The sequence below is a fragment of the Rattus norvegicus genome, chromosome 14 (assembly GCF_021556685.1).
Source record: "Rattus norvegicus strain SHRSP/BbbUtx chromosome 14, alternate assembly SHRSP_T2T, whole genome shotgun sequence".
Taxonomy (NCBI): domain Eukaryota; kingdom Metazoa; phylum Chordata; class Mammalia; order Rodentia; family Muridae; genus Rattus; species Rattus norvegicus.
In genome coordinates, this window is record NC_141547.1 from 50,989,568 (window position 1) to 51,015,085 (window position 25,518).

The 25,518-nt window shown below is 41.3% G+C and overlaps 1 pseudogene; it reads right to left on the reverse strand.

The window, feature by feature from the left end:
- LOC148001349 (vomeronasal type-2 receptor 116-like) lies at positions 1-23,727 on the reverse strand (annotated as a pseudogene).
- Positions 23,728-25,518: the final 1,791 nt, after the last annotated feature.

Genomic DNA, 25,518 nt, shown 5'->3' on the forward strand with positions numbered 1-25,518 from the left:
TTATGAAGTCTTATAATTATAATGTATTTTGTCTCTGTGACCCTGAATAGAGTTCCTTTGTGATCTTAACAAAATAATGTAGCACTTGGGGGCAAAGATACAACCAAGAAGTCCTGCACTGGAGACCAAGATGGAGAAGACCTCCACAACTACCATGTCCTTCCCTTTAGTACTGTGGTAGACAGGGAGGAAGGTGACCCAGACACTGCAGAACACCAGCATGCTGAATGTCAGGAACTTGGCTTCATTGAAGGTGTCAGGTAGGTTCCTGGCCAAGAAAGCCAAGGTGAAGCTTCCCAGGTAACCCAGCACACAGTAGAAGGCAGTGACTGAGCCCTTGTTGCACATGATGATAATATGTTCATGTTCAGAGTGTGTATCTGTGTCAATGAACGGAGGGGAGTTTCCCAGCCAGACTCCACACAAGATAATTTGGATCAAGGTGCAGATGGGAACTATGAAGTTAGGTACCCCTGTTACCAACAACCACCTGATTCTTCTTCCAGAAGCGGTGACCTTGAAGGCCAGAACCACAGTAATCGTTTTGGCCAAGACAGTGGAAACAGCCACAGTGAACACCACTCCAAATGTGATCTGTTGCAGGATGCAAGTGGCTGTGTTGGGATGGCCAATGAAAACAAAAGAGCAGAGAAAACAGAAGTTAAGGGCAATGAGCAGGACATAGGAAAGAGTGTGGTTATTTGCCTTCACAATAGGAGTGTTCTTTTGCTTCAGAAAGATGCCAAGAACTAGAGATGACAGTTTAGAGAAGCACAGGGCTATGCAGGACCGACCTATCACCATGGGGTCTTCATAATCCAGGAAGGTCATAGACTTTTGGAGGCAGTGGTTTTGTGCTGTGTTGGCATATTGATGGTCTAGACACTGCATACACTGATCCACATCTGGTGAAAATGTATATTTTTGTTATTTCATGATCATTATTCTTTTGTTCATAGCCCCTCTTATTTGAGTAGATTAGCCTGATAGTCTTCCTCTATTATTTCAAATATCAGATGAACATTGTGCAGGGAGTAATGTGACTACAGCATTGTGACATGGACAAAGTTATGATTTCTCCTAAATCAATTATACATTGGTCTGAAGATTCTGACACCATCAGAAACTTAGGAATGTACACTACACAGCCTCAGTTTGATTACAATATTGCCTCCATAGGAAGCACTTCCTGGGATGGGACTAATGGTCACCAGGTATATGTACTTGCTGCCCAAGCCTGATGATGTGAGTTTGGATGCCCAGGACCCAGGTAAAGGCTGGACATAGAAGCACAAATGTCTGTAATCCCAGGGCCCCCCTACAGTGAGATGAGACACAGAGATAGAATTTGTCTTGGGAGCTCATGGGACATCTAGCCTAGTTACTTCATCTGTGGAGAGACATAATCTCAAACAAAAGATAAAGGTGATGATTGGCTCCCCAATTCCATATGTGCACCACGGTACATGCACTCCTGCTCTCCAGGACTCTTTTTCTCTCAATTTAGAAAAGTAACAATTTTGGTAAAATTTGCCACATTTGAGCAGTGGTATTTTCAATCTTGGAGTCTTTATATTGTGTGTAAATAAGTGATTATTTATAGTTGTGCTGATGCATATGTGTGCATGAATATGTATGCATACCTGTATTTGTACATGTGTTACCCAGAGGTCAACTTAAGGTACATTCCTCATGAGCCATCTAATTTGCTTTGTAATGTGTGGTCTCTCTGAGGATTGCTGATTAGTCTAGTTTGGCTGGTCAGGGAGTGCCAGGGATTTGTATTTCTGCCTCTCCAGTGCTGGTGTTATAGGCACAGGCCACCACCACACCTGGCTTTTTATGTGATTGTCTGTTGGCAAACCCTGTTATTAAGGTTGCAGTCTACCATGTCTGGAAAAGCTCTCCAATTAGCCCTTACTGCCTGTAACTCTAAAAAACCTCTGCGGAAGGTCTGTAGCCTATGGCCAGATTATAGGTTCAACTTCCTCTTTCCTTACAAGAACCTGCCTAGAAGCATTCCTACCCTAGCCATTAATATATACCTACCTTTGAGTTCCTTACCAATTCCCTAAGATCTATATAGCCCTGTTTACCCCAAATAAAGTTGAATGAAGTTGGTTCCTAAAGTCAATCTGTCTATCTGTACTCACATCCTCTGGATCCTGCCCCCACCCCCACTCCCTTTGTCCTTGACAGCCAGTGGCCAGCAGCCCTGGGTGAGAAGGAGGTTCACAATTGTTAGAAATTTACCAAAGTTACCAGGCTTATGAGTAAGTACTTTACTTACTGTGCCATCTCCCCATTGCAATTCTCTTTAGCAATTCTCTTTAAAATACAGTTAATGTTAGATTTACAAAAGATTCAGCTGACCTCAACATAGATCATCAAACAAAATGCTAAGGAAGTGGGAATGTCACTTCCCCTCCACTCTAGAGTGAAAAGTCAAAGAGGAGGGGAAATTCTCCAGAAACAACCCCAGTAAACCAAACTTTTGGATGGGATATGTATAGTTCATCCCTCCTCACAAAGCTTAGGGGCCATCATTGAAGTGGAGGTAGAAGTAATATAAAAGCAAAATGGTGAGGAGGAGTGCTGTAGGAAGGCTTCTGGGCGTGATGTGGTAGCTGCACCCATTAACTCAGAGCAGATGCATTTGCCTGAACAAGACTTGTATAAGATCGAGACAGCTAACATTTTCATATGGATCAGGGAGAGACTCATAAGCTCCCACTCTAGCTTAGGCTATGAGAAGTTTATGGGTGTGGGGGAAGGAAAATCAATTACCTTCTGGGGTGTTCCGGGTAAGTCCACCATTTTCTAGTAGATGTGTGTTTTAGCAGCACTGATTGGATTTAGTGGGTTATAAAATCAAAAGCAATCAAACAAACAAAAAATTAAAGATGACATGAAATTGAGAGGGGAATATGGGAGGATCCATGTATAAAACTACTAAATAGCACATTAAAAATATTTTTGAGTGGCAGGTCCTAGAATCAAACCGTCGGAAGGGATTCTGATGTTCTGTATGAAATAGAAGCTGTGAAGAGACAGGATACCAGCTGTGTCAAGTTAACTTATTAAAGTGGGACAAAGAGGGAGTGGATCCTAGACAAAATCCACCAATGGGTCTGGGAAAATATCTTAGTTACATGTATGCATGTAAGCATGAGGAACTTGAGTTCAATTCCTAGCACTCGTGTAAAAGTGCAAGTGCAATTCTCAGCACGTATACTCTCAGAACTAGTTTGTCAAAGACAGGAAGGTCTTTCCAGCTAGCTAGTGTAGCCAAATTAGCAGGCTGCAGTTTTAGTGAAAGATCCTGTCTCAGAAAAGAAGGTGGAGGGGGATACACACTTGTATGTGTGCACATCCTACTCCCAACCTCACACCATCAGCACTACCACTGTGCTTGAGAAAGTAGATGGGAAACTTGGTTTTCCCATCTCTAAAATCTATCCCATATAGTAAGAATACAAGGGCCCACAGAACACTCTGAACATTCATAGAAGCTGCCCTGAAGTCTAATTATGTGTACATTAACATACTCAGGTAGAAGCTGAAGGGTGCCAGTGGTGAGGGAATCATAGTTTTAACTAAAATTATCCCGTTGGAGACACTGGCAACATTGTTTAGTTGGGGAAAGCACTTGTTCTGCAGGCCTGACAACTTGAGTTTCATTCCTGGACTTGCAAAAAGGTGAGAGGAGAGAACTGATCTCCCATAGTTGTCTTCTAATTTCTATGTGTGTCTCATGTGTGTTGTGGTTTGAATAAGAATGGCACCTATGGCTCATATATTTGGATACTTGGACATCAGTAAGTGATAGTACTTGAGAAGGGTTAGAAGGCAAGGTCTTATCAGAGGAAGTGTGTCATGGGGAGTTGGAGGTTGAAGGTGGGGGATATAGGCTTTGAGGCTTTCAAAAGCCAAAGTCAGGCTCAGTGGCTCTCTTCCTGTTTCCTGCAGATCCAGATGTAGAACTCTGAGGTATTCCTTCAACACCATGTCTGCCTGTGCCACCTGGCAGCCAACTATGATGATAATGTACTAAACCTCTGAAGTTAAGCTCCAACAAGTGCTTTCTTTTATAGGAGTTGTCAAAGTCAGTGTGGATTTTCATACCAGTAGAACAATGACCAAGAAGTTGATAACAGGACGGAGTTATTGCTGTGACTGGGCTGACCATGTTTGTTGTAGGAATGTGGAAGACTTTTGGATTTTCAACCAGAATAGTGGTTGGGTGATTTAAGTGGGGCTTAATGTTCCATCTTCCTTACAGCATGGAAGACAGTGGTGCATAGAGCAATGTAGATTATGATGGCTCAAGAGTCTTCACAAGAGAGGAATATTACTAACTAGCCTAGAGATTTTTTTCATGATATTTTGGCGAAGAACGTTGCAGCTTTCTGACTTTGTCAAAAAAAAATCTATCTAAGGCTAAATTGAAGAAATTTAGATTAATGGCACTGGTAGAGGAGATTTCAAGATAGTCTAGTATTGAGTGCTGCATGGTTGTTTGTGGTTACCCTTGTGCAGACCTATAATGAAAAGGACCAATTTGAGCAAACCAAAATGTATGGTTTGAGTAGGTTATGAACACCTGAAAATGTAATGGAGATAAGACCAGTGTTCAAGGAGATAATAAATTTACAGAAAAGCCAAATGCAAAATAAATAAAGGGAGTGGTAATCTCAGGGAAAGATTCCACCATCCCACCCACCTAAGCTTCCAAATTGTGGAAAGAAATTAAAGAAAAGGTTAAGCAGTGAAAGAAAACATTGACAACAGAAGCCAATAAAGATGTAGTTGAATGAGCTGGCCATGTTCCAGCCCCAGCAAATAGTGGAGTGGTAGCAGCTTCATCCACATGGTTCTGTATTTAGATCAAGAATCCATGAAATGGGAGAGCTCACCGCCAAAACAGGTGGGCACTTCTGAGACTGCAGAGCAGAAGAGACCACCAACACGGCCCACCCCTGCCCACATCCCAGGCCCAAGAGGAAACTGTATATGGCCTCTGGGTTCCCTTGGATAAGGGCACAGGAGCAGCAAATCCGCTGCGTCTGAGACACCGCCGGAACCTGAAGGGACAGACTGGATAAACAGTTCTCTGCACCCAAAATCCATGGGAGGGAGAGCTAAACCTTCAGAGAGGTGGACACGCTTGGAAATCAGAGGAGACTACACTTTACCCACATCTCTGACTCCAGAGGTAAACACCAATCACCATCTGGAACCCTGGTGCACAGAAGCTCCCAGAAAGGGCAGCACAGATCTTCCTGGTTGCTGCCCCTGCGGAGAGTTCAAAAGCAACACCCCACAAGCAAACTTGAGCCTCGAGACCACAGGTAAGACCAACTTTTCTGCTGCAAGCGACCTGACTGGTGGCCTCAGGACACACAGAGGCAAAATTCCTCTAGGATCGGACACTTCCGGTTTTAGCGGGAGTCCCAATCTCACGCTCCCTGACTCCAGCTCACTGCTTCCAAACCCTGTGGGAGAGAGAGCTCACCGCCTAGAGAGGTGGGCACTCCTCAGACTGCAGAGCAAAAGAGACCACCAACACTGCCCATCCCTGCCCACATCCCTGGCCCAAGAGGAAACAGTATACGGCCTCTGGTTTCCATTGGATAAGGGCACAGGAGCAGCAAATCCACTGCATCTGAGACACCACTGGACCTGAAGGGAGATTGGATAAACAGTTCTCTGCATCCAAATCCCGTGGGAGGGAGAGCTAAACCTTCATAGAGGCAGGCATGCCAGGGAAACCAGAAGAGACTACACTCTGCCCACATCTCTGACTACAGAGTAAAACACCAAATGCCATCTGGAACCCTGATGCACAGAAGCTCCTGGAAAGGGCAGCACAGATCTTCCTGGTTGCTGCCCCCATGGAGTGCTCATAAGCAACACCCCACGAGAAAACTTGAGCCTCAGGACAACAGGTAAAACAAACCTTCCTGCTCCAAGCGACCTGCCTGGTGAACACAGGACACAGGCCCACAGGAACACCTGAAGACCTGTAGATAGGAAAAACTACACACCCAAAAGCAGAACACTCTGTCCCCATAATTGGCTGAAAGAAAACAGGAAAACAGGTCTACAGCACTCCTGACACACAGGCTTATAGGACAGTCTAGCCACTGTCAGAAATAGCAGAACAAAGTAACACTAGAGATAATCTGATGGTGAGAAGCAAGCGCAGGAACCCAAGCAACAAAAACCAAGACTACAGGGCATCATCAGAGCCCAGTTCTCCCACCAAAGCAAACATGGAATATCCAAACACACCAGAAAAGCAAGATCTAGTGTCAAAATCATATTTGATCATGATGCTGGAGTACTTAAAGAAAAACATGAAAACTCCCTTAGAGAAACACAGGAAAACATAAATAAACAAGTAGAAGCCTACAGGGAGGAATCACAAAAATCTCTGAAAGAATTCCAGGAAAACACAATCAAACAGTTGAAGGAATTAAAAATGAAAATAGAAGCAATCAAGAAAGAACACATGGAAACAACCCTGGATATAGAAAACAAAAGGAAGAGACAAGGAGCCATAGATACAAGTATCACCAACAGAATACAAAAGACAGATGAGAGAATCTCAGGAGCAAAAGATTCCATAGAAATCATCGACTCAACTGTCAAAGATGATGTAAAGCAGAAAAAGCTACTGGTCCAAAACATACAGGAAATCCAGGACTCAATGCAAAGATCAAACCTAAGGATAATAGGTATAGAAGAGAGTGAAGACTCCCAGCTCAAAGGACCAGTAAATATCTTCAACAAAATCATAGAAGAAAACTTCCCTAACCTAAAAAAAGAGATACCCATAGGCATACAAGAAGCCTACATAACTCCAAATAGATTGGACCAGAAAAGAAACTCCTCCCGACACATAATAGTCAAAACAACAAACGCACAAAATAAAGAAAGAATATTAAAAGCAGTAAGGGAAAAAGGTCAAGTAACATCTAAAGGCAGACCTATCAGAATCACACCAGACTTTTTGCCAGAGACTATGAAAGTCAGAAGATCCTGGACAGATGTCATACAGACCCTAAGAGAACACAAATGCCAGCCCAGGTTACTGTATCCTACAAAACTCTCAATTAACATAGATGGAGAAACCAAGATATTCCATGACAAAACCAAATTTACACAATATATTTCTACAAATCCAGCACTACAAAGGATAATAAATGGTAAAGTCCAAAATAAGGAGGCAAGCTACACCCTAGAAAAAGCAAGAAACTAATCGTCTTGGCAACAAAAAAAAAGAGAAGAAAAGCACACAAACATAACCTCATATCCAAATATGAATATAACAGGAAGCAATAATCACTATTCCTTAATATCTCTCAATATCAATGGTCTCAACTCCCCAATAAAAAGACGTAGATTAAAAAACTGGATACACAATGAGGACCCTTCATTCTGCTGCATACAGGAAACACACCTCAGAGACAAAGACAGACACTACCTCAGAGTAAAAGGCTGGAAATCAACTTTCCAAGCAAATGGTCAGAAGAAGCAAGCTGGAGTAACCATTCTAATATCGAATAAAATCAATTTTCAACTAAATGTCATCAAAAAAGATAAGGAAGGACAGTTCATATTCATCAAAGGAAAAATCCACCAAGATGAACTCAAAGCTCAAAACACACATGGCACCTCACACAATAATAGATGGAGATTTCATCACCCCACTCTCATCAATGGACTGATCATGGAAACAGAAATTAAACAGAGACCTAGACAGACTAAGAGAAGTCATGAACCAGATGGACTTAACAGATATTTATAGAACATTCTATCCTAAAGCAAAAGTACATACATTCTTCTCAGCTCCTCATGGTACTTTCTCCAAAATTGACCATATAATTGGTCAAAATACGGGCCTCAACATGTACAGAAATAATCCCATGCATGCTATCAGACCACCACAGCCTAAAGCTGGTCTTCAACAACAATAAGGGAAGAATGCCCACATATACGTGGAAGTTGAACAATGCTCTACTCAATGATAACCTGGTCAAGGAAGAAATAAAGAAAGAAATTAAAGACTTCTTAGAATTTAACAAAAATCAAGATACAACACACCCAAACTTACGGGACACAATGAAAGCTGTACTAAGAGGAAAACTCATAGCTCTGAGTGCCTGCAGAAAGAAACAAGAGAGAGCATATGTCAGCAGCTTGACAGCACACCTAAAAGCTCTAGAACAAAAGGAAGCAAATACACCCAGGAGAAGTAGAAGACAGGAAATAATCAAACTCAGAGCTGAAATAGGCCAAGGAGAAACAAAAAGGACCATAGAAAGAATCAACCGAACCAAAAGTTGGTTCTTTGAGAAAATCAACAAGATAGATAAACCCTTAGCCAGACTAACAAGAGGACACAGAGAGTGTGTCCAAATTAAGAAAATCAGAAATGAAAAGGGAGACATAACTACAGATTCAGAGGAAATTCAAAAAATCATCAGATCTTACTATAAAAGCCTATATTCGCAGCAGCTCTCTGCTCCCAAACCCCGTGGGAGAGAGACCTCACCGCCTGATCAAGTGGGCACTCCTGAGGCTGCAGAGCAGAGGAGACCACCAACACTGCCCACCCCTGCCCACATCCCTGGCCCAAGAGGCAACTGTATAAGGCCTCTGGGTTCCCATAGGGGAGGGCCCGGGAGCGGCAGGACCCCTGCGCCTGAGACACTGCCGGAACCTGAAGGAAACAGACCGGATAAACAGTTCTCTGCACCCAAATCCCGTGGGAGGGAGAGCTGAACCTTCAGAGAGGCGGACACGCCTGGGAAACCAGAAGAGACTGCACTCTGTGCACATCCAGGCGCCAGAGGAAAACACCAAACGCCATCTGGAACCCAGGTGCACGGAGGCTCCTGGAAAGAGCGGCGCAGATCTTCCCGGTTGCTGCCACAGTGGAGAGGACTTAGGCAGTACCCCACGAGCAAACTTGAGCCTTGGAACTGCAGGTAGGACCTACTTTTCCCCTGCAAGAAACCTGCCTGGTGAACTCAGGACACACAGAGGCAAAATTCCTCTAAGGCCGGGCACTTCCTGTGTTTACCGGAAGTCCCACACCGGCGGATCCCGGACCGCAGCAGCTCTCTGCTCCCAAACCCCGTGGGAGAGAGACCTCACCGCCTGATCAAGTGGGCACTCCTGAGGCTGCAGAGCGGAGGAGACCACCAACACTGCCCACCCCTGCCCACATCCCTGGCCCAAGAGGCAACTGTATAAGGCCTCTGGGTTCCCGTAGGGGAGGGCCCGGGAGCGGCAGGACCCCTGCGCCTGAGACACTGCCGGAACCTGAAGGAAACAGACCGGATAAACAGTTCTCTGCACCCAAATCCCGTGGGAGGGAGAGCTGAACCTTCAGAGAGGCGGACACGCCTGGGAAACCAGAAGAGACTGCACTCTGTGCACATCCAGGCGCCAGAGGAAAACACCAAACGCCATCTGGAACCCAGGTGCACGGAGGCTCCTGGAAAGAGCGGCGCAGATCTTCCCGGTTGCTGCCACAGCGGAGAGGACTTAGGCAGTACCCCACGAGCAAACTTGAGCCTTGGAACTGCAGGTAGGACCAACTTCTCCCCTGCAAGAAACCTGCCTGGTGAACTCAGGACACACAGAGGCAAAATTCCTCTAAGGCCGGGCACTTCCTGTGTTTACCGGAAGTCCCACACCGGCGGATCCCGGACCGCAGCAGCTCTCTGCTCCCAAACCCCGTGGGAGAGAGACCTCACCGCCTGATCAGGTGGGCACTCCTGAGGCTGCAGAGCAGAGGAGACCACCAACACTGCCCACCCCTGCCCACATCCCTGGCCCAAGAGGCAACTGTATAAGGCCTCTGGGTTCCCATAGGGGAGGGCCCGGGAGCGGCAGGACCCCTGCGCCTGAGACACTGCCGGAAGCTGAAGGTAACAGACTGGATAAACAGTTCTCTGCAACCAAACCCCGTGGGAGGGAGAGCTGAACCTTCAGAGAGGCAGACACGCCTGGGAAACCAGAAGAGACTGCACTCTGTGCACATCCAGGCGCCAGAGGAAAACACCAAACGTCATCTGAAACCCTGGTGCACGGAGGCTCCCGGAAGGAGCGGCACAGATTTTCCCGGTTGCTGCCACAGCGGAGAGGACTTAGGCAGTACCCCACGAGCAAACTTGAGCCTTGGAACCACAGGTAGGACCAACTTTTCCCCTGCAAGAAACCTGCCTGGTGAACTCAAGACACAGGCCCACAGGAACAGCTGAAGACCTGTAGAGAGGAAAAACTACACGCCCGAAAGCAGAACACTCTGTCCCCCTAACTGGCTGAAAGAAAACAGGAAAACAGGTCTACAGCACTCCTGACACACAGGTTATAGGACAGTCTAGCCACTGTCAGAAATAGCAGAACAAAGTAACACTAGAGATAATCTGATGGCGAGACGCAAGGGCAGGAACCCAAGCAACAGAAACCAAGACTACATGCCATCATCGGAGCCCAATTCTCCCACCAAAGCAAACACGGAATATCCAAACACACCAGAAAAGCAAGACCTAGTTTCAAAATCATATTTGATCATGATGCTGGAGGACTTCAAGAAAGACATAAAGAACTCCCTTAGAGAACAAGTAGAAGCCTACAGAGAGGAATCGCAAAAATCACTGAAAGAATTCCAGGAAAACACAATCAAACAGTTGAAGGAATTAAAAATGGAAAAAGAAGCAATCAAGAAAGAACACATGGAAACAACCCTGGACATAGAAAATCAAAAGAAAAGACAAGGAGCTGTAGATACAAGCTTCACCAACAGAATTCAAGAGATGGAAGAGAGAATCTCGGGAGCAGAAGATTCCATAGAAATCATTGACTCAACTGTCAAAGATAATGTAAAGCGGAAAAAGCTACTGGTCCAAAACATACAGGAAATCCAGGACTCAATGAGAAGATCAAACCTAAGGATAATAGGTATAGAAGAGAGTGAAGACTCCCAGCTCAAAGGACCAGTAAATATCTTCAACAAAATCATAGAAGAAAACTTCCCTAACCTAAAAAAAGAGATACCCATAGGCATACAAGAAGCCTACATAACTCCAAATAGATTGGACCAGAAAAGAAACACCTCCCGTCACATAATTGTCAAAACACCAAACGCACAAAATAAAGAAAGAATATTAAAAGCAGTAAGGGAAAAAGGTCAAGTAACATATAAAGGCAGACCTATCAGAATCACACCAGACTTTTCGCCAGAAACTATGAAGGCCAGAAGATCCTGGACAGATGTCATACAGACCCTAAGAGAACACAAATGCCAGCCCAGGTTAGTGTACCCTGCAAAACTCTCAATTAACATAGATGGAGAAACCAAGATATTCCATGACAAAACCAAATTTACACAATATCTTTCTACAAGTCCAGCACTACAAAGGATAATAAAGGGTAAAGCCCAACATAAGGAGGCAAGCTATACCCTAGAAGCAAGAAACTAATCATCTTGGCAACAAAACAAAGAGAATGAAAGCACACAAACATAACCTCACTTCCAAATACGAATATAACGGGAAGCAATAATCACTATTCCTTAATATCTCTCAATATCAATGGCCTCAACTCCCCAATAAAAAGACATAGATTAACAAACTGGATACGCAACGAGGACCCTGCATTCTGCTGCCTACAGGAAACACACCTCAGGACAAAGACAGACATTACCTCAGAGTGAAAGGCAGGAAAACAATTTTCCAAGCAAATGGTCAGAAGAAGCAAGCTGGAGTAGCCATTCTAATATCAAATAAAATCAATTTTCAACTAAAAGTCATCAAAAAAGATAAGGAAGGACACTTCATATTCATCAAAGGAAAAATCCACCAAGATGAACTCTCAATCCTAAATATCTATGCCCCAAATACAAGGGCACCTACATATGTAAAAGAAACCTTACTAAAGCTCAAAACACACATTGCACCTCACACAATAATAGTGGGAGATTTCAACACCACACTCTCATCAATGGACAGATCATGGAAACAGAAATTAAACAGAGATGTAGACAGACTAAGAGAAGTCATGAGCCAAATGGACTTAACGGATATTTATAGAACATTCTATCCTAAAGCAAAAGGATATACCTTCTTCTCAGCTCCTCATGGTACTTTCTCCAAAATTGACCATATAATTGGTCAAAAAACGGGCCTCAACAGGTACAGAAAGATAGAAATAATCCCATGCGTGCTATCGGACCACCACGGCCTAAAACTGGTCTTCAATAACAATAAGGGAAGAATGCCCACATATACGTGGAAATTGAACAATGCTCTACTCAATGATAACCTGGTCAAGGAAGAAATAAAGAAAGAAATTAAAAACTTTTTAGAATTTAATGAAAATGAAGGTACAACATACCCAAACTTATGGGACACAATGAAAGCTGTGCTAAGAGGAAAACTCATAGCGCTGAGTGCCTGCAGAAAGAAACAGGAAAGAGCATATGTCAGCAGCTTGACAGCACACCTAAAAGCTCTAGAACAAAAAGAAGCAAATACACTCAGGAGGAGTAGAAGGCAGGAAATAATCAAACTCAGAGCTGAAATCAACCAAGTAGAAACAAAAAGGACCATAGAAAGAATCAACAGAACCAAAAGTTGGTTCTTTGAGAAAATCAACAAGATAGATAAACCCTTAGCCAGACTAACGAGAGGACACAGAGAGTGCGTCCAAATTAACAAAATCAGAAATGAAAAGGGAGACATAACTACAGATTCAGAGGAAATTCAAAAAATCATCAGATCTTACTATAAAAACCTATATTCAACAAAACTTGAAAATCTTCAGGAAATGGACAATTTCCTAGACAGATACCAGGTATCGAAGTTAAATCAGGAACAGATAAACCAGTTAAACAACCCCATAACTCCTAAGGAAATAGAAGCAGTCATTAAAGGTCTCCCAACCAAAAAGAGCCCAGGTCCAGACAGGTTTAGTGCAGAATTCTATCAAACCTTCATAGAAGACCTTATACCAATATTATCCAAACTATTCCACAAAATTGAAACAGATGGAGCCCTACCGAATTCCTTCTATGAAGCCACAATTACTCTTATACCTAAACCACACAAAGACCCAACAAAGAAAGAGAACTTCAGACCAATTTCCCTTATGAATATCGACGCAAAAATACTCAATAAAATTCTGGCAAACCGAATTCAAGAGCACATCAAAACAATCATCCACCATGATCAAGTAGGCTTCATCCCAGGCATGCAGGGATGGTTTAATATAAGGAAAACCATCAACGTGATCCATCATATAAACAAACTGAAAGAACAGAACCACATGATCATTTCATTAGATGCTGAGAAAGCATTTGACAAAATTCAACACCCCTTCATGATAAAAGTCCTGGAAATAATAGGTATTCAAGGCCCATACCTAAACATAGTAAAAGCCATATACAGCAAACCAGTTGCTAACATTAAACTATATGGAGAGAAACTTGAAGCAATCCCACTAAAATCAGGGACTAGACAAGGCTGCCCACTCTCTCCCTACTTATTCAATATAGTTCTTGAAGTTCTAGCCAGAGCAATCAGACAACAAAAGGAGATCAAGGGGATACAGATCGGAAAAGAAGAGGTCAAAATATCACTATTTGCAGACGACATGATAGTATATTTAAGTGATCCCAAAAGTTCCACCAGAGAACTACTAAAGCTGATAAACAACTTCAGCAAAGTGGCTGGGTATAAAATTAACTCAAATAAATCAGTTGCCTTCCTCTATACAAAAGAGAAACAGGCCGAGAAAGAAATTAGGGAAACGACACCCTTCATAATAGACCCAAATAATATAAAGTACCTCGGTGTGACTTTAACCAAGCAAGTAAAAGATCTTTATAATAAGAACTTCAAGACAATGAGGAAAGAAATTGAAGAAGACCTCAGAAGATGGAAAGATCTCCCATGCTCATGGATTGGCAGGATTAATATAGTAAAAATGGCCATTTTACCAAAAGCAATCTACAGATTCAATGCAATCCCCATCAAAATACCAATCCAATTCTTCAAAGAGTTAGACAGAACAATTTGCAAATTCATCTGGAATAACAAAAAACCCAGGATAGCTAAAGCTATCCTCAACAATAAGAGGACTTCAGGGGGAATCACTATCCCTGAACTCAAGCAGTATTACAGAGCAATAGTGATAAAAACTGCATGGTATTGGTACAGAGACAGACAGATAGACCAATGGAATAGAATTGAAGACCCAGAAATGAACCCACACACCGTATGGTCACTTGATTTTTGACAAAGGAGCCAAAACCATCCAATGGAAAAAAGATAGCATTTTCAGCAAATGGTGCTGGTTCAACTGGAGGGCAACATGCAGAAGAATGCAGATCGATCCATGCTTATCACCCTGTACAAAGCTTAAGTCCAAGTGGATCAAGGACCTCCACATCAAACCAGACACACTCAAACTAATAGAAGAAAAACTAGGGAAGCATCTGGAACACATGGGCACTGGAAAAAATTTCCTGAACAAAACACCAATGGCTTATGCTCTAAGATCAAGAATCGACAAATGGGATCTCATAAAACTGCAAAGCTTCTGTAAGGCAAAGGACACTGTGGTTAGGACAAAACGACAACCAACAGATTGGGAAAAGATCTTTACCAATCCTATAACAGATAGAGGCCTTATATCCAAAATATACAAAGAACTCAAGAAGTTAGACCGCAGGGAAACAAATAACCCTATTAAAAAATGGGGTTCAGAGCTGAACAAAGAATTCACAGCTGAGGAATGCCGAATGGCTGAGAAACACCTAAAGAAATGTTCAACATCTTTAGTCATAAGGGAAATGCAAATCACAACAACCCTGAGATTTCACCTCACACCAGTGAGAATGGCTAAGATCAAAAACTCAGGTGACAGCAGATGCTGGCGAGGATGTGGAGAAAGAGGAACACTCCTCCATTGTTGGTGGGATTGCAGACTGGTAAAACCATTCTGGAAATCAGTCTGGAGGTTCCTCAGAAAATTGGACATTGAACTGCCTGAGGATCCAGCCATACCTCTCTTGGGCATATACCCAAAAGATGCCTCAACATATAAAAGAGACACGTGCTCCACTATGTTCATCGCAGCCTTATTTATAATAGCCAGAAACTGGAAAGAACCCAGATGCCCTTCAACAGAGGAATGGATACAGAAAATGTGGTACATCTACACAATGGAATATTACTCAGCTATCAAAAACAACGAGTTTATGAAATTCGTAGGCAAATGGTTGGAACTGGAAAATATCATCCTGAGTGAGCTAACCCACTCACAGAAAGACATACATGGTATGCACTCATTGATAAGTGGCTATTAGCCCAAATGCTTGAATTACCCTAGATCCCTAGAACAAAGGAAACTCAAGACGGATGATCAAAATGTGAATGCTTCACTCCTTCTTTAAATGAGGAAAAAGAATACCCTTGGCAGGGAAGGGAGAGGCAAAGATTAAAACAGAGACTGAAGGAACACCCATTCAGAGCCTGCCCCACAGGTGGCCCATACATATACAGCCACCCAATTAGACAAGATGGATGAAGCAAAGAAGTGCAGACCGACAGGAGCCGGATGTAGATCGCTCCTGAGAGACACAGCCAGAATACAGCAAATACAGAGGCGAATGCCAGCAGCAAACCACTGAACTGAGAATAGGTCCCCCGTTGAAGGAATCAGAGAAAGAACTGGAAGAGCTTGAAGGTGCTTGAGACCCCAAAAGTACAACAATGTCAACCAACCAGAGCTTCCAGGGACTAAGCCACTACCTAAAGACTATACATGGACTGACCCTGGACTCTGTCCCCATAGGTAGCAATGAATATCCTAGTAAGAGCACCAGTGGAAGGGGAAGCCATGGGTCCTGCTAAGACTGAACCCCCAGTGAACTAGACTATGCGGGGAGGGTGGCAATGGGGGGAGGTTTGGGAGGGGAACACCCACAAGGAAGGGGAGGGGGGAGGGTGATGTCTGTCCGGAAACCGGGAAAGGGAATAACACTTGAAATGTATATAAGAAATACTCAAGATAATAAAAAAAATAAAAAAATAAAAGACAAACAAACAAAAAAAAAGAAATGATAAATTAAATACTTACCTAAGAAAGTAAAAAAAAAAAAGGAAAGAAAAAAAAAAAGAAATAGTATAGTTACTATCTGTCTACCTTAGGCAGTTGTCTGGGGGTGGGGAGTTTTAAATGAATGGTGCTTGTCAAATGTTGACACAATATTGACTAAACAGTAACTACTAAGTAAGTGAACGCAATAGCCATAAATTCTCGTCTAAAATGCTGTAATAGTTCTGAGCTCAGATTTTAGATCCCCCCTCCTCCTTGGGTATTATGCTACATTCAATTTTTTTTTGGTTCTTTTTTTTTTTTTTTTTTTTTTTTGCTACATTCAATTTTATAGAGGGATTTTTTTTTTCTTTTACTGAAGCTGTTAGTTTAGTTAGGGGCTAACAATGAATAATTTAAAACATGTCCTATATATTCCAACACATATTTATTAAATATAAATGTATATCAGATAGTTAAGAGAAAAGGAGAAAATGTCTGTTTTTCAGAGGCCCTGTTTTCTGATAACTTCCTAGCAGTATGCTCAAGCTTGCAAGATGAACTTAAATACCACTTCTATTTTAGTGCTGGCTTTTTTCTTTTTTTCTTTCTTTTTTTTATAAAGAGATGTGTGAGAAAGACCTGTTTTAATTAGGCCAGGGGAAGATAACTGTCCCTGTGTGTGCACTGTACTCTACTTCTTAGGATTTGCAGCAACATTTTTGTAACATTCTCTTTGGAGTTAAAATAATAAAAGTTATTATTATTTTATTGTTTAGAAAAAAAAAGCCTATATTCAACAAAACTTGAAAATCTGCAGGAAATGGACAATTTCCTAGACAGATACCAGGTACCGAAGTTAAATCAGGAACAGATAAACCAGTTAAACAACCCCTAACTCCTAAGGAAATAGAAGAAGTCATTAAAGGTCTCCCAACCAAAAAGAACCCAGGTCCAGACGGGTTTAGTGCAGAATTCTATCAAACCTTCATAGAAGACCTCATACCAATACTATCCAAATTATTACACAAAATTGAAACAGATGGAGCACTACTGGATTCCTTCTATGAAGCCACAATTACTCTTATACCTAAACCACACAAAGACCCAACAAAGAAAGAGAAATTCAGACCAATTTCCCTTATGAATATCAACGCAAAAATGCTCAATAAAATTCTGGCAAACCGAATCCAAGAGCACATTAAAACAATCATACACCATGATCAAGTAGGCTTCATCCCAGGCATGCAGGGATGGTTTAATATACGGAAAACCATCAACGTGATCCGTTATATAAACAAACTGAAAGAACAAAACCACATGATCATTTCATTAGATGCTGAGAAAGCATTTGACAAAATTCCACACCCCTTCATGATTAAAGTCCTGGAAAGAATAAGAATTCAAGGCCCATACCTAAACATAGCAAAAGCCATATACAGCAAACCAGTAGCTAACATTAAACTATATGGAGAGAAACTTGAAGCAATCCCACTAAAATCAGGGACTAAACAAGGCTGCCCACTCTCTCCCTACTTATTCAATATAGTTCTTGAAGTTCTAGCCAGAGCAATCAGACAACAAAAGGAGATCAACGGGATACAGATTGGAAAAGAAGAAGTCAAGATATCACTATTTGCAGATGATATGATAGTATATTTAAGTGATCGCGAAAGTTCCACCAGAGAACTAATAAAGCTGATAAACAACTTCAGCAAAGTGGCTGGGTATAAAACTAACTCAAATAAATCAGTAGCCTTCCTCTACACAAAAGAGAAACAAGTCGAGAAAGAAATTAGAGAAACAACACCCTTCATAATTGATCCAAACAATATAAAGTACCTTGGTGTGACTTTAACCAAGCAAGTAAAAGATCTGTACAATAAGAACTTAAAGCCTCTGAAGAAAGAAATTGAAGAAGACCTCAGAAGATGGAAAGATCTCCCATGCTCATGGATTGGCAGGATTAATATAGTAAAAATGGCCATTTTACCAAAAGCCATCTACAGATTCAATGCAATCCCCATCAAAATGTGAATCCAATTCTTCAAAGAATTAGACAGAACAATTTGCAAATTCGTCTGGAATAACAAAAAACCCAGGATAGCTAAAACTATTCTCAACAATAAAAGGACTTCAGGGCGAATCACTATCCCTGAACTCAAGCAATATTACAGAGCAATAGTGATAAAGACTGCATGGTATTGGTACAGAGACAGTCAGAAAGACTGATGGAACAGAATTGAAGACCCAGACATGAACCCACACACGTATGGGCAGTTGATTTTTGACAAAGGAGCCAAAACCATCCAATGGAAAAAAGATAGCATTTTCAGCAAATGGTGCTGGTTCAACTGGAGGTCAACATGTAGAAGAATGCAGATCGATCCATGCTTATCACCCTGTAAAATGTTTAAGTCCAAGTGGATCAAGGACCTCCACATCAAACCAGATACACTCAAACTAATAGAACAAAAACTAGGGAAGCATCTCGAACACATGGGCACTGAAAAATAATTCCTGAACAAAACATCAATGGCTTATGCTCTAAAATCAAGAATCGACAAATGGGATCTCATAAAACTGCAAAGCTTCCGTAAGGCAAATGACACTGTGGTTAGGACAAAACGGCAATCAACAGATTGGGAAAAGATCTTTACCAATCGTACAACAGGTAGAGGGCTTATATCCAAAATATACAAAGAACTCAAGAAGTTAGACCGCAGGGAGACAAATAACCCTATTAAAAAATGGGTTTCAGAACTAAACAAAGAATTCACAGCTGAGGAATGCCGAATGGCTGAGAAACACCTAAGGAAATGTTCAACATCTTTAGTCATAAGGGAAATGCAAATCAAAACAACCCTGAGATTTCACCTCACACCAGTGAGAATGGCTAAGCTCAAAAACTCAGGTGACAATAAATGCTGGCGAGGATGTGGAGAAAGAGGAACACTCCTCCATTGTTGGTGGGATTGCAGACTGGTACAACCATCCTGGAAATCAGTCTGGAGGTTCCTCAGAAAATTGGACATTGAACTACCTGAAGATCCATATATACCTCTCTTGGGCATATACCCACAAGATGCCCCAACATTTAAAAAAGACACCTGCTCCACTATGTTCATAGCAGCCTTATTCATAATAGCCAAAAGCTGGAAAGAACCCACATGCCCTTCAACAGAGGAATGGATACAGAAAATATGGTACATCTACACAATGGAATATTACTCAGCTATCAAAAACAACGCCTTTATGAAATTCATAGACAAATGGTTGGAACTTTAAAATATCATCCTGAGTGAGGTAACCCAATCACAGAAAAACACATATGGTAAGCACTCATTGATAAGTGGCTATTAACCCTAATGCTTGTATTACCCTAGATGCATAGAACACATGAAACTCAAGACGGATGAGCAAAATGTGAATGCTTCACTCCTTCTTTAAAAGGGGAACAAGAATACCCTTGGCAGGGAATAGAGAGGCAAAGATTAAAACAGACACAGAAGGAATACCCATTCAGAGCCTGCCCCACATGTGGCCCATACATATACAGCCACACAATTAGACAAGATGGATGAAGCAAAGAAGTGCAGGCCGACAGGAGCTGGATGTAGATCTCTCCTGAGAGACACAGCCAGAATACAGCAAATACAGAGGCGAATGCCAGCAGTATACCACTGAAGTGAGAATAGGACCCCCGTTGAAGGAATCAGAGAAAGAACTGGAAGAGCTTGAAGGGGCTCGAGACCCCTTATGAACAACAATGCCAAGCAACCAGAGCTTCCAGGGACTAAGCCACTACCTAAAGTCTATACATGGACTGACCCTGGACTCTGAACTCATAGGTAGCAATGAATAGCCTAGTAAGAGCACCAGTGGAAGGGGAAGCCCTTGGTCCTGCTAAGACAGAACGCCCAGTGAACTTGATTTTTGGGGGGAGGGCACCAATGCGGGGAGGATGGAGAGGGGAACACCCATAAAGAAGTGGAGGGGAAGGGATTAGGTGGATGTTTGCCCGGAATCCGGGAAAGGGAATAACATTCGAAATATAAATAAGAAATACTCAAGTTAATAAAAAAAATAGTTAGAAAATAAAATAAAGTACTACTCTGACTACAAAAAAAAAAAGAATCCATAAAATGAGCTGTGGAATCTTCCTCCATAGCTAAGTAAATTATCAGGATTGTTTTAGGCATATCCCTGAATTGAGACCCAAAGAGACCATTGAGTGAAGGTGAAGTTTAGATTATGTTGGAGATCATAAGATATTGGAAATGCCACAGTTGTGGGGTATCTTCTGACCAGGTGTGGGATGAGTCCAAGAGAGAGAAATTATTGCAGACATGTTGTGGTTTGCTCTGGAGTTGTCTGTGTTTTGATGCCAATTCCACTGCCCCAAGGACAGTTGCCTAGTCATTTACTCAGGACTCAGGTGACTTCACCAGAACCTTCTCCCCATTTAATTTGTAAAATACAGGTCAGGGCCAGAACAGGATAGAATGAGGCCTGTCATTGGATGAGAAGGAAGGATGGGCAGGAGAAAGGGTTCAAGGTAAGAGGAAGAGAGAGTAGGAGAAAACAGAGAAGCTGGGGACACAACATGGAAACTGATGTTAAGATTCTGTGCTTATCTTTACAGGTTGTTATGAATGTTCTTAAGGTATGGATGTGTACTTGGCTTTGTATATTTAGGTGGGCAATTATATCTTATCAATTAGACCAAAGGTTATTTTGTTGTGTATTCTTTCATGTAGTGATTTAAGTGTAAGAGAGTGTGTGATGGCTGGAGAGCCTGGGTTGCTACAGAGTTGGGATGTGTGTTTCTGTCATGGAAACCTGTCTTGGGAACTGGAAGGATAGAGAGATTGTTGCTGGCTCAGAGAGAGGCCTTTGGCAGTGTGATATGGAATGGAGCAGAGTGGGTGAGATGCTTTGCTGAGTGACATTAAGATATGTATCAGATATCTTGGGGTACCACAGTGCTGGACCAAGAGCGGGTAAAAAGACTGCTTTATTTATTTATTTTTTATAATTTTTTAACACAGACAACAAAGCTGGATGGAATTGGAAGTACTGAAAAAATGTTTTGGCAACAGAAATGGGGATGCAGAATTTGGTTTGCCCTGCTGGTTTATGGTCTTGCACTGATTCAGTACTTCTTGACTGTGGTCATTTTCTTCTCTTTTGAAATACTAATACTTATTTTGCATCATTTTATGTGGGAAGTATGTGATCAGTATTTTTACTTATATTTTACTGGGTCTTGCAATTAAGAGATTGCCTTGAGTTTCAGGAGAGACTTTGAATTTGGACTTTTAAACATTATTGAAGCTGTTATAGAAGTGTTATGGGAACTTTGAAAATTGGTCTAACCGCACTTTGACAAACAAGATGGCCTCAGTCCTGTGTGTGGGGCTTGGCAGAGAATGGAATCTTTGCTCTGGGGAACATTTTTCACCTAAACCTGTAGAGTTCAGCACTGTGGAATCAAGACTCACAGAATGAGGTAAAAAGTGGTTTCCTTGGAAACAGATGAAAACTATTTTTAGATACCTCTTTCAGTCTGAAGGAGTTGAGAGCTGCCTATGTTTTAAGCCTGGATGCAAGTGTGAGAGTTCTAAGAATGAGGGTAGCATATCATGTTTATCTTTCTCTCTTCCATTAGAGATATTTGCAGATCTGTCACCCTTGACCATATCCAGAGATAACATCCACCAGGGAAATATAATATTTGTCTGATGTCTGTCTCATTCCAAATCTCCCACCAGCTCCTCCCAGTATATAAAAGAGAGGAATTTTTAACTACTATCACAGTCAAATCACTTCTGCCAATCACCTTTTAAGTACTGAAACCTGAATGTGAATGAGAGTGTGAAAGCACATAGTCGTTCTTTGTATGTTGTACATAACCTCAGAAGACACAGAGAGGAGCACTGATGAGTCCTCTAAGCCCTGTGATAACAATCAAAGATATTTCTGAGAAGGCAATTTATTTGCAATAAAATTATTTTTAAAACAAGTTCTTACTATGTAGCCCTGGCTGTCTTGAGATTTGTTATGAAAATCATGCTGGTTGGAAACCGAGACATCTGCTTATCTTTCCCTCCTGAATGAAGAAAGTAGGTACACCACTAATCTTTGCTTAACATTCATTTTCTTATTAATAAACAACTTGGGCTAGGGAGATGGCTCATTGTGTAAAGTCTTTACAGTAAATGTGAGAATCTAAGCTCAGATGCTCTCAATTCTCATAAAAAATGGACTATTAGTTAAAAGCAGAGAATTTCTCCATACAGCACACACTTACCTGTCTCATTGGAAATTTCATTCTCTGGGCATGGAATGCAGTCAAAACAACAGGTCACTTTTCCTTCTAGGAGGGATTATCTGAATCCAGGACCACAATTTTCACTGCATACAGACCTGGAAGTCTGAGGATAGTCACATATGTGTAAGTTATATTCTGATTTTTGCCTACTCCTCTAATGAGCATATTGCTCATAGAAGTGGATCATTAATCAACATAGTCATTTATCCATAAATAACTGGATGTTGCTATTGATTGTACATGACATGTCCAATGAATGGTGATGAGCTTTAATGTGTGCTGTGACTTGGACATGGTGAAGCCTTTAATTGGGGAGATCTTGGGCTTGGGAAGATGGCTCAGTTTATGGGCATGTAACACTCTTGTCAAGGTACTGAATTTGGTTTCCAGAACCCATATTACATGGCTCAAAACTGCCTGTAACTCCAGATTCAGGAAATGAAATAGCCCCTTTTGGCCTCCATGGGCACCTGCACTCAACAGGTAGATATGTGTGTATTCATACAATTAATGAAAAACAAAAAAAATTTTTTTAAAGGAAAATAAGTTAGTCATTGGAGGTTTGTCATTGGGAGACATATTGCAACAATGGCCTAATCCTACCTCTGTTTTTGCTAGCTGGCTGTCATGAGGTGAGTGGCTTTTACTTCTACAAATCACACCACACTACTGTACATCACCACAAAGTCAAAAGTAACAGTTAAATGTGTCTCTGATATAAACCACCAAACTCATCCTGAAGATATGTTGTCAATAATGAAAACACACAGCATTTACATACACATTAGTAATGAATGTGCTTTAGTTACATAAAATAGATGAAAAAATTCTTTTCCTTAAGTTGGAAATATAAAGTTTAAAAAGTATATTCATGGTTTAGGAGATTGCTGGGTATGATGGCGGATTAAAAGTTGCTTCTGAAAAGACTCAATGAAAGAGTCCCAGTAAGGAACAATAGACTCTACTTTTAGCATAGAAAAAAAAGGAAAAAAAGAAAAAAAGAAATAAGCCTATTGGAATTTTTCTTTTCAAAGGAATAGCCAAATGAGCACCAAGTTTCACCATCTTGCCTGCACCAGATAAAGGACAAAGGTAGCAACCAATGAGATTCTGTGTCTTCTAGACATCAACACTAGAAAAACAGCAGGTAGAAATGTGTCAACCCAGTGTACAGAGAGGCACACTGTGGGTGGCTTGATGACTGGAACATAACCAGGTGAGCATATGGAAGCTGAAAAGAGGAACAGGAGCTTGGAGTTGAGATTCTCTCTGGGCATCCTGGAGATGATTGCCTGAGCAGAATACACCCCTGTCAATGCTTTGGTGAACTACTGTGAGATATTTTATCTACTATTATTCATGCCTGTAAAACATGTACTATGTTTCTCACTCCTACTTTATTCTCTCTATTCTTATTTCCCCAATTCCCTCCTCATTTTACTACTGAATCAAGGGTGCTCTATCTGTTAGGGATATTTTCTCTGATCAGTACTCTAGTGATGCTATCTCTGAACCATGGTAGGGAAACAAGAAAAACATACAAATGTCTTCTAATGCAAATTCACCTCAATATTATTGTGAAATTACTGTATTTGTTATTGTTATTGACTCTTCCCCATTAGAAGCAGTAATTGATAGAAAGACATCACATGCTCAAAGATGCATAGATTTAATATGAAAATAACCACTCCAACCATCTGTGTACAGATTCAGTACAATCTCAACTAAAATCCCCATCTTATTCTCACAGCAATAGGACTATTCTAAATTTTATATGAAGCCTCAAAAGGTCCTGGATAGAGAAATTAGCCTGAATGAAAAAATGCTGAAGGGATTACAAGTCCAAATCTTAAGATACATTACAGAGTCAAAGTAACAAATCAATAAGGTATTGACACAAAACCAGACATGTATACTACTGAAACAAAGTTGAAGATCCAAAAATGAGTACATGTAATTTCAGCTACTTAATATGTGACAAAAGTTGAAAAACTGGAGAAAAGAAAGCACTTTTAACAAATGGTGCCAGGGAAAATGGCTGTCCATGTTTAGAAGAAAATTAGTTCTGTATCTATCATGCTGAACAGGAACTAACTCCAAATGAATCAAAGTCTTAAACATTAAACTTGAAACAGTCAAACTGCTAGAAGAAAACCTAGGCAGCATCCGTTATGACATGTGTATAGGAAAGGACTTTCAAAATATGACTTTATTTGTCCAAACATTAAGGCCTATGATTCACAACTGGGACCTAATAAAACTCAGACACTTGTGAACAGCTAAATGAAGAGGAAGCTCTCAGAGTGGGAAAGAATCTTTTTCAGCTATTGATGTGGCAGAAGGTTAACATTGACAGTATATAAAGAACTAAAAAAATAAAGTGTAACAAAAAACATATCCTCGGGCTGGGGATTTAGCTCAGTGGTAGAGCGCTTACCTAGGAAGCGCAAGTCCCTGGGTTCGGTCCCCAGCTCCAAAAAGGACCAAAAAAAAAAAAAAAAAAAAAAACAAACAAACAAAAAAAAAACATATCCTCCCACCAAATTAAAAAAAAACAAATGACTCATCAAAGACTGGGTTGGGACATGAATAGAGAGGTCCCCATACATAAAATACAATTAAAAATAAAAATAAAATCGCTAAGTTTAGGCTGAAGAGATGACTCAGTTGTTGACAGCACTGACTGCTCTTCCAGAGAACCTAGGTTCAATTCCCAGCTTGCACATTGCAGCTTACAACTGACCATAGCATCAAGATCTGACATCCTCAGACATATATGCAGATAAAACACCAATGCATATAAATAAAAATAAATTATAAGTGACTAAAATATTTTGAAAAAGGTTTAACATCTCTGGAAATTAGGGAGATGCAAATTAAATAGCTTTGAGATTTGTCTTACCTAAGTCAGAATGGAAATGCCCCATGGAACAAGCATCAAGCTTTAGGGCTCTTGGGGAAAAGGCAAACCCTACTGACTGTTTGTGGGACTGTAAACTGGTATAACCACTAAGAATATCAGGAAAATTCTCAACTAAGTAAAAATGAATCTATCCTACCACTCTTTG